Here is a 449-nt window from a genome sequence, read left to right as displayed (position 1 = left end):
GGGAGCAATCTTACAACGCTAAAAATACTATAATCATAACGTCCTACGCAGGGAAAAAGAAAACAAAAGGAGACATGGAAATTTTGGGAGGCATTTAGCTAGCCAAACAATGAAATTTGAAAAGGCGAACACGCATGACTACCGCGGATCAGTACGGTTACATCCACAGGCATTCCAGGCCTAGGACTTCCATTGTAACATTGTCCCACAGAAAAGGTGTTTTAATACGTAGATGATCCATGAAATGTGACAGGTAAAAAGAACTACCCAAGAGATAAAACAAAAAAAGTATTTGCGAATACACTTACCGCGCCTGAAGCAAGTGGGGACAGAGACGGACCCTTCCCAGCAGAACCGTTTTCTGCCGCGGGGCCGGGCGGCGGCGGGAAGTTGGGGCTGAAAACCATCAGGTCGCTCTTGCCCGGGCCGGCCGCCACGCACCGGCTCCC

This window comes from Pygoscelis adeliae, unplaced genomic scaffold (assembly GCF_000699105.1).
Source record: "Pygoscelis adeliae isolate BGI_AS28 unplaced genomic scaffold, ASM69910v1 Scaffold571, whole genome shotgun sequence".
NCBI classification, from domain to species: domain Eukaryota; kingdom Metazoa; phylum Chordata; class Aves; order Sphenisciformes; family Spheniscidae; genus Pygoscelis; species Pygoscelis adeliae.
This window is presented reverse-complemented; position numbering follows the sequence as displayed.